At 33.8% G+C, this 9,662-nt stretch overlaps 2 pseudogenes; both read left to right on the forward strand.

The window, feature by feature from the left end:
- LOC120163595 lies at positions 1-2,522 on the forward strand (annotated as a pseudogene).
- Positions 2,523-6,441: 3,919 nt separating this feature from the next.
- On the forward strand, positions 6,442-8,214 carry LOC120163594 (annotated as a pseudogene).
- The last annotated feature ends 1,448 nt before the right edge of the window (positions 8,215-9,662 follow it).

Raw genomic sequence — 9,662 nt, forward strand, 5'->3', positions numbered from 1 at the left:
TCCCACAAAGCAACATGTTGCAAATAGCTTACAGCTCGTATTCATTGCCGTTGAATACTATCAACCGGCAAGATGAATCGTTCACAGCAGCTTTCTCATTTCTGATTGTCATATTGGGAATCTCGGCCTGGTATTTATGGACCATTCGGAAACCAATGACTCCATTACCGCCCGGTCCCCGTGGGCTGCCGGTTGTGGGATATCTTCCATTTCTAGGACTCGATAATCTCCACCTGCTGTTCACAGATTTGGCTGGAGCTTACGGTCCCATCTTCAAGCTTTGGCTTGGAAACAAACTAACCATAGTGATCAGCTCTCCATCGCTTGTAAAACAAGTGGTTCGTGACAACGATGTAGCGTTTTCTGAGCGAGAGCCTTCCATTGCTGCGCAGGTAAATTACCTTCGGCAGCAACGATATTGCGTTCGACTCTTACAGCAATCCCAGCTGGAAGACCAAGCGCAAGATTCTCGCTACTGATGTGCTCAGCAACGCCAATCTTAAAGCCTGTTATGGCCTACGCCGAGAACAAATGACGAAGACCATTTGGGATGTGTATGAAAACGTTGGCAAGCCGTTTGATATCGGTGAATTGGCGTTTTTAACGGCAATCAGTGCGACCGTCAGCATGATGTGGGGAAGCAAACTCCGTGGACAGGAAGGGGCTATTGTTGAGGGTCCCTTCAAAGATCTTTCTTCAGAAATAATGGTGTTACTGGGAAAACCGAATATTTCTGATATTTTCCCCTGGATTGCACTGTTTGATGTGCAAGGAATTGAAAGGGACATGAAGAAAATCCGTCGATCGTTCAATGAACTTTTGGATTCTGTGATTGAACCAAGAATGAAAGCTGGCACTGAGAAGGAAAAAGTTGACGGAGTGAGTGAACAAAATCAGACTTTTTACAGTTTCTTCTGGATTTACACAACGAGAGCGAAGATAGCGCATCATCACTTACAATGAATCAAATCAAGGGTATTCTCATGGTAAGATTTTCACACCTTCTTTGGTTACGGCTTACTCATTTTTTTAAGGAGAAAGTATACAAATGCCTCAACTGTAGGTACTAATTTATTAAGTCCTATCATAATCTAAAGTTACAAAATGCTCCCAACTATGGATTGTTGCTTTGTTCAATCTCTCTACTACTAAAAGTTATAAAATAGTTACTTAACTATCAATGTGTTACAAACTTGTCCTTCACGTTTAAAAAAATAATGACCGTTTTAGCTAGACATTAACCTATTAATTGAAATATGATAAAATTTGATCTCAGAACAGTTTGTGTAGTCGTTTGAGATTATGAGATCAAATTTTTCATGTCCCAATCAGTAGGTGATCGTTCAGCTTAGAGGGTTGCAATTGTTTTAATGGAAAATAATGAGTTTGGAACATATGAATAGTCGAATGACCATTTTGTAACTTTTAATAGGTGAATGACTCAACAAAGTAGTAAACTATAGTCGAGGGACCATTTTATAACTTTTAATAGGCGATGGACTATTTTATAACTTTTAATAGCCGGTGACTCAACAAAGCATAATCCTATAGTCGGGAGACTATTTTATAACTTTTAATAGTCAAGAGACCAACAAAGCAACACCTATAGTTGATAGACCATTAGTCTACTTTACCCTTTTTTAAAATAGTCATAGATGATTAGAATATGGTATCTAACCAGAATTTTTTAAATTATTGATAAGGCTCATATATTTGTAGACGCAACTGCTTAAACCATAAACTTTAGGGAGAACACACTTCCTTTAACTACTGAATTCATTTTTTTTATTTATTAATTTGGGTAAATGGTACTAATATTTTGTTAAATTAGGACACTGTGGTGGGTGGAACCAATACTACTTCAACTACGACAGAATGGGCAATGGCCGAGCTAATACAAAATCCAAAAATAATGGAAAAGTGAAGAAAGAATTGGGTGATGTTGTTGGCCTGAAGAATACCGTTGAAGAGTTTCACTTGCCTAATTTAAGTTACCTAAATGCAGTGATAAAGGAGACTTTCCGGGTTCATCCACCACTGCCCCTCCTGGTTCCCCGTTCTTGTGGTAAGTCGCTCCATCTAGGTGGCTATACCATACCAAAGGGAAGCAGGGTGTTCCTGAATATAGGGTCCATTTGCATGGACCCCAATATTTGGGACACTCCTTCAGAATTTCGACCCGAGAGGTTCTTGAATGACAAATTTGATTTCCAAGGAAATGATTTCCGATATTTTCCATTTGGGTCTGGAAGGAGAAGGTGTCCAGGCCTTTCCCTTGGGGAAAAGATGCTATCTTTCATATTGGCCTCGTTGGTGCATTCTTTTGAGTGGAAATTGCCCCATGGAACCGAGCTTGACCTGTCGAGTAAATTTGGAAGTGTTGTGAAGAAAAAGATCCCTTTACGTCTTATTCCCATGCCCAGATTGACTAATCTTGAGCTCTACAAAGAGTAACAGTTATTAGCTACTATTGTCTCTTTTTTATGTTCCATTTTCTTTTCATTAAATTAGTTAATGTATCACTAAAATTAGTGTCGTTAGTCGAGTGGTTAAAGATGCTCATATTGTCACATTTTGTGTGTATTCAAATCCTGACATTTACCTTAATGTATTACTTAATAAAAATAAAAATAAAATGATATATGTCATTGAGATATTGACTTAAGATTTATGACCAAATTTTATGGATCAAATTAAGTTCAAATAAAGTACTAATTTAAGTTCATTGGTAGCAGTCGTGGGATGGATGCAGGAATTTAAGCTTGGGGATGCGAACTTGAACTTATAAAATTTTAAATAAACTAAAACAGATTTTTAATAAAAAATATATAAAAAAATATAAAATATATGGTAATTTTAGAATTTTAGGGACAATCGCCCCCCCCGATCCATCCCTAGGTAGCACAACGAATGCATCTCAACGTCACGACAACATAACAAATGATATAAAATAATCAGTCCCACTGTTAAAGATGCCCTTAGATTCTTATTTCTTAAACATGGGAAAAAAGCTCTAATTTATTTTAGAGTAATAGAAATGTTAACTACCTAAAATTTTAAATGGGATGGGTACAAAATAAAATTTCAGGGTTGAAATCAGTAAAATATAACTAATTGAAGAAAATTCATATTTCAAAGTCCGCCACTGGACATGATCAAAAAAAAAAAAAACCAAGATTTACGTAAAAATGCAAAAGGAAAAAAAAATATCGGTAACACAATAGAATGACAAATGAAACAGTAAAATGACAACACAGTGGATGAATGACAAATGAATCGATCGAAAAGAAAAGAAAATAAAGAACATCAAGATTTACATAGAAAATCATTTTAACAATGAATGCTCAAATACCTTATAATTTCAAGTGTTCAGAAATTTTAAGAATAATAATCATTTCTTTAACCACTTAATTAACTTGATTCGTACATATTTAATATATTCCAAAATAAGAGTGATTTGATAATTACTCATTAAATTTATATCCAATTAAACAACAACATCAAATCAATTTAAGTAACGAAATATTAATATTATTTTATAAATAAAAAAGTCATAATCGTTGTCATCAAGTTTGAACGTATCAAAATAGAATAGCTATTTAATTGTCGTGTATGCCAATTGAAAATTCATGAGCTCGTCATTAGATATAGACAGGAAAAAAAAAAGACAACCTCGAATGATAATTTAAAAATCAAGTAGAGATGGACACATAATTTTATATTACGAGAAGTGAATTTTTTAAATTTTAAGAATGGATAAACTTATAAAATTTTAGGATGAAAATAAAATTTTAATAAAAAATATATAAAAAATTTAAAATACATTATATTTTTAAATTTTCAAATGAAACGATCGACTCCACTCCCACTCTTAATCTATCCCTGTATAAAGGGTCTATTAAAAATAATATATGGTTTCCAACCTAAAGAAAAAAACATTATCCTCGAGTGATATTCAAGTAAGGTGGCTGAAAAATATTATGCAAATATTGGAATAATTTGCAAGTTTGAATCAGTTGAAAAGTTTTGATTAAATAAGCATCAGAAATTTATAATAGTAATTGTGATGCAATCAAACAATACTATTTTTTCCCTTTCTCGATTCTTAAGGTTTCGCATTGATCAATCTGAATCAATTCGAGTCGTACATTTGGTTTTGATAGATGTTTCTTTTAATAGAGATTTTTTACATACACAAAGACTTAAACTCGAAATCTACTTGAATAATATCAAACTGTTTATCATTTAAATTTAATAATCAATAGTGATTTGGCAGCGGAAGCAACCAAAAAGAATATTGTATAAATAAAGTCGAGATATTTGACTAGGAGTGAAATAAAGCCGACCGCCATTGTTTTGAAAAAGGCCAATAAAATAGTGCATTTTTGTTGGACCATGACTTTTATTCCCAATTTAATACTGCTATCGGTCAGCATTGTGATGCTCAAATCTTTATATTTTTAGTTGAAAGACATGTAAAGATTATCCAGTTTAAAATTAGAATTACGTGTCAATTAATGCATTGATATTTTCTAGGGTAAATTATTAAAATTATTACTTTTGTTTCATAAGTATTTAACTTTTACTCATCAAATTTAGAATATTAATATTTTAGCCATTTACTTTATTTATTTATAATTTTTTGGCCAGTTATTTTGTCAATTTATAACATTTTAGCTACGGTCAGTTTGAAGACTTAATTCATTAAAAAAAGAGTTAATTTTTAATATGATTCTTAAAATTTAGATAAAATCTTAATTTAACCCTGAAATTTTAAATAAAATATTAATATAATCATTAAAATTTAGATAAAATATCAATTTAAATCACGAGTTCGATCATGGTTCCTCGTTGTCGCTCACCACCATCTTCGTCACTTTTGGACACTAGAATTTCTAATTCACTCATTTTTTTTATCTTCCGAATGAAAATTCAATATATGTTTGATGGAAAAATATCCCAAGCTTCATAAATTTAACATAGTACTCATGACTTTCGTTAAAATTAAACGATACTGATAAATTTATTATTAATATATTTATTAAAAAAATAAATATATTATAAATCTATCTATATCATGATTGGATTCATAAATATTATTTAATAATATATTATATTTATTTGAAAAATATCACAAAAATACAATTGTCACCTACCCATTGCAAATGGCTTCTACCACTAACCTGATGGTTGAATTTAATATTCAAGCACAAACTCCAGAGAGAACACAACTAGATAATTCAAAATTGATTTTGAAGTACCGATTCGTGGAGAAGACAAAACCATTATGTTACTGTTTGTAAATTGACGATGAAACAGGCAACGGGTAAGTAAAAAAAAATGGTTTTTTAGCGGTAAATTTATCATCAATTTTAATTATTTATTTTTAAGTAATTCGATTAAGATTGAAGTTAAGTTGGAAAAGAAATTAGATATCATAAGGGCTATAAACGAGTCGAGCTTAATTACTATTGAGTTGGACTCTATTCGAAAAATTTAAAATTAAGTTTGATTCTACTCGAGAATTTTAAAGTTGAGCTTGACTCGATTTGAAAACTTGCGAACATAAGATTTTCAAGCTCTACTCGAACTAAAAAAATAGAAGTTCGACTTGACTCTAAAGTTTGCAAGCTTAAAATATTTAAACTCGACTCAAAACTAAAAATTGAAACATGACTCAAGTCGAAATATTCTTAGACTTAACCCTAATAAAGATGAAACTCGAGCTCGGTTCAATCTTGAACTCAAGTTCGAACCTAAACATTAAGTATATGAAAGCTTTATATTATATTTTTTTAGAAAAATAACATAAAAAGTTAATATTATTAATAATTTAATTTTTTAAATAAAAATTGATATATTATTTTTTTAAATTGCTCGTAAGCTTTTGAGTCGAATTTCAAACAGTTCGTGATCTGTCTCGCTTCATTTACATTCCTATGTATGATAATGTTCTTATTTTTTTTGAGTTTTCTTTTTAAAATAGTATGAGTTGATTACAATATAATATTTATTCATAATCTTTTTTGTCATTGAAACACATACATACTTTACAGGTGCAGTTGCACAACTCCAGGACGTCTAGAAAGCAAAACAGTAATCCTCCCTTCAATTACTAAAATCATCTTATAATTTTCTTTTTGTGTAATTTAAATACAAGTTAATAATTTTAATGTTATTATAATTTGTGCGACATTAGTAATGCAGTAATTTATGATGACAACAGTGGCGGCCGACTCTGACTATTAATTCTACTACTTGGCTGTCTCATCTGACTTGAATTGTATCAAATTACAACCATGTGCATTTAGAAAAGTAGATCATTGAATATGCTTCGTGGCTTTAGTCTTCGTCCTCTGATGACTGCAACTACTTAATATTTTATGTCGGAGTACCCAGAATCTTAGTACTATAAATCATGGTCACTTCTCGGCAATATTAGCCACTGCACATCCTCGTTCTCACTGTTTCAGATTACAGATTTCTTGTTTTTCCTCCCAAAAAAGAAGGATGCTGCAAATAGCTTACAGCTCATATTCATGGCTGCTGAATATTAGCAACCAAAAAGATGGACTGTTGTTCCCGGCAGCTTTTTCATTCTTGGTTGCCATACTGGGAATTTCAGTGTGGACCATAAGGAAGCCAAGGAAAGCAATCGCACCGTTACCGCCCGGTCCCCGTGGGTTACCGATCGTCGGATATCTTCCGTTTCTCGGAATCGATAACCTTCATTTGGTGTTCACTGATTTGGCTGCAACTTACGGTCCTATCTACAAGCTTTGGCTTGGAAACAAACTGTGCGTAGTTATTAATTCACCATCGCTGGCCAAAGAAGTTGTTCGTGACAACGATATAGCGTTTTCGGAGCGGGATCCTCCGGTTTGTGCAAAGATCGTTACCTTCGGCCTCAACGATATCGTATTCGATTCCTACAGTAATCCTGACTGGAGGAAGAAGAGAAAGGTTTGGTGCGTGAAATGCTTAGCCATGGTAGCATCAAAGCTTGTTATGGTCTAAGGAGAGAACAGATGATGAAGACCATAAAGAATGTTTACCAAAGTGTTGGCAAGCCTATTGATTTTGGTGAATGGCGTTTTTAACGTCAATCAATGCGATGATGAGCATGCTGTGGGGTGGCAAGCAGGGCGGAGAGCAGAAAGGGGCTGACGTTTGGGGCCAATTCCGAGAGCTCATAACGGAACTCATGGTGATACTTGGGAAGCCAAACGTTTCTGATATTTTCCCTGTGCTTGCGAGGTTTGACATACAGGGATTGGAGAGGGACATGACGAAAATCGTCGCTTCTTTCGATAAACTTTTCGACTCCATGATTGAAGAAAGGACGAGCTTTGGCAACAAGTTGGACAAAGATGATGGAAACACTGAACAAAAGGACTTCTTGCAGCTTCTTTTGGAACTCAAGCAGAAGAATGATAGTGCATCATCAATTACATTGAACCAACTCAAGGCCCTGCTCATGGTAAGCTTGTTGATCTATTATTTCAACTCTCATACGCCATCTTTCGTTTTCGGGGTACTAATAAGTGTTTTCTGATCAGGATGTTGTGGTGGGTGGAACTGATACAACATCAACAATGATGGAATGGACAATGGCTGAGCTAATGGAACATCCAGAAGCCATGGAAAAGGTGAAGAAAGAGATAGCAGATGTGGTCGGTCCAGATGGTACCGTCGACGAGTCTCATTTACCTAATTTGCGATATCTAGATGCTGCAGTAAAGGAGACCTTCCGGTTGCACCCGCCGATGCCCCTCCTTGTACCCCGTTGTCCAGGCGAAACAAGCATTGTTGGTGGATATAGTGTACCAAAGGGCACCAGGGTGTTCTTAAACATTTGGTGTATTCAGAGGGATGCAGAGCTTTGGGAAAATCCTTTAGAATTCAAACCTGAGAGGTTCTTGAATGACAAGTTCGATTATTTAGGAAACGATTCGCGATACATGCCATTCGGTTCCGGACGGAGAATGTGCGCCGGAGTATCTCTAGGGGAGAGGATGCTATATTCTTCCTTGGCTGCATTGATCCATGCTTTTGACTGGAAACTGGCCGAGGGTACAGAAAACGACTTGACTGGCAGATTTGGGATTATTATGAAGAAAATGAAGCCTTTGATTGTTGTTCCTACACCAAGATCATCTAATCTCCAGCACTATGTTAAGTAACTTTACTGCTGTATTTCTTTTGCACCACTCGTTTGCCTCTTTAGCATGATTAGGCAACGATGGTATGGTGTGTAATAAGTTCTGCAATATATGATGAGTATTATGAGTTTGATCAAGATTAATAATAAAGAATTGTAAAAATTGAAAAATACAGATTATATGTGAAAAATTTTAAAAAGGACAAAATGTCACGTGTGAAAAAAAATGATTTAGAAATCCTTAACGATTAAGAGAAGAATTAATGTGATAACAAGTAGAGTTCTATTTCTTTATTTCGAGTGTACGAGATTTGGGAAAATATGTTGGTATGTGTATTGGTGTAACTTGCAGTAGCAAGTAAATCAAATTTATGTTGTGTGTGAAAATATTACGAGTTATATTTTTTTATTGAGTGTATATTTATGCTTTCAACAAGTTGTATTTAGGTTTTGTTCAAGTTCACACAACGGAGAAGACAACCAACATAATTTAGTCAGAAATTTCGAGATTAACAAATAAGAATTATGATAATAGGAGTTTAATATCCTTTAAAATCGGTCTAGTATTTTTTTGATGATCAAAATTTACTTTTCGATGTTCGAATTAAAATTTTGAATTAATATGTCTAAGTTTAGAATAATATCGAATCATTAAATTCTAATTTTGAAACTTTTTTATTAAAGACTAAATTGCAATAATTATGAATTTAGTACCTTGGAGTACAAGCAAAGTTTTTGATAGAGATTCAAACCCTTCATCATCATCATCACCATCGTTGTTCTTTTCATTATAGTGATCATGGTTGTTCTGTTTTCCATCTCTGGTCTCCTACATTTGCTTGTTAGATCTCTTATAAAACATCCATCTTCATCTACATCTTCTTAATCTAATAATAAATACCCTGGAATGTCCACCTCTGATGCTCTTTGGGGACGGCTACAACAGCTATTTCACCTCCATGATTCTGGCTTAGATCAAGCTTTCATTGACGCTTTACCTATTTTTCATTACAAAAAAATGGTTGTTGTCAAATACTGGAATCTGGTAATTGGTTTAGCTCTTTAGCATTTCTTTTTCTTTTACATTTCCTAAGATTCGTGGCTTCATGCCAGTAGGTTAATTTAGAGGGATGTTGGGGTTGGGGTTGGGGTTGGGGTTGGGGTTGGGGAAAGGGAGAGTGGTGATGACGGTGGAGATGGGGGAAGCGGGAGGAGAAGGAAAAGAGGGTAGTTTCGGCATATTACATATTTTATTTTTTAACTGATTTTTATTTATTTAGATAAAGAAAATTAAAATTAGAAGTTGACGTGATATGTTCTAATTGATTAAAGAATTTTATTTTTAACGAAGTTAATGTTTTAGGACAAACTCTATTAATGATAAGTATTTTTTAACATTATCGATTTAAATTATAAAATTTTAAAATTATAAATGATTTGGGGGGAAACCAATTAAGGAATTGGTTATCCTCGAATTTTCTTTTTGTTTCACGTAATTCGT

This window comes from Hibiscus syriacus, unplaced genomic scaffold (genome assembly GCF_006381635.1).
Source record: "Hibiscus syriacus cultivar Baekdansim isolate YM2019G1 unplaced genomic scaffold, ASM638163v2 tig00111466_pilon, whole genome shotgun sequence".
NCBI lineage: Eukaryota > Viridiplantae > Streptophyta > Magnoliopsida > Malvales > Malvaceae > Hibiscus > Hibiscus syriacus.